Source organism: Octopus bimaculoides, chromosome 8 (genome assembly GCF_001194135.2).
Source record: "Octopus bimaculoides isolate UCB-OBI-ISO-001 chromosome 8, ASM119413v2, whole genome shotgun sequence".
NCBI lineage: Eukaryota > Metazoa > Mollusca > Cephalopoda > Octopoda > Octopodidae > Octopus > Octopus bimaculoides.
This window is the reverse complement of record NC_068988.1, coordinates 59,024,053-59,024,793: the sequence shown is the minus strand read 5'-3', so window position 1 is coordinate 59,024,793 and position 741 is coordinate 59,024,053.

Genomic DNA, 741 nt, shown 5'->3' with positions numbered 1-741 from the left:
AACGTTGTCATCTGCTGGTATTGATACATCAATTAGAAAGCATTTTTTTCTTCATGATCTCTGACAGCTATATCTGGTCTATTTGCCTTAATTTCTCTATCTGTGTGTATTTGCATATCCCAGAGTATGGTTGCTTTCTTTTTTTCTGTGACCTGTTCTGGCGTGTGTTTATACCATCTTTTTTCTATTGTTATTCCATTGTATTGCCATAGCTTCCAGTGTATATAGGTCCCAGCCCTGTCGTGTCTGTGAATATATTCCTTCCTAGCCAGGAATGGGCAGCCAGAGATAATATGATTTATTGTTTCTTGTCCATTTCCACATATTCTATAGTTACTTGTTATGTTTCTTTTCATTATATGTTTTGGTAATTTCTGGTGGGGAGGCATTGATCTTGTACAGCAATTAAAAATCCTTCAGTCTCTGATTTGAGTCCTGAGCTTCTCAACCATTGCTGGGATTTTCCTGTCTATTTTTTTGCATTTAGTTTATCCCAATATTTACCATGTATGGGCTTTTCTTGCTATCGTTTAATCATGGTCCGTTTCTGTTCTAGTTTTAGCTTGGATTTCATTTGTTTTATGGCTTTTGTTGCTTATTCTTCTTCTTCTTCTTCTTCTTCTTCTTCTTCTTATTCTTCTTCTTCTTCTTCTTCTTCTTCTGCTTCTTCTGCTTCTTCTGCTTCTGCTTCTTCTTCTTCTGCTTCTTCTTCTTCTGCTTCTTCTTCTTCTGCTTCTTCTT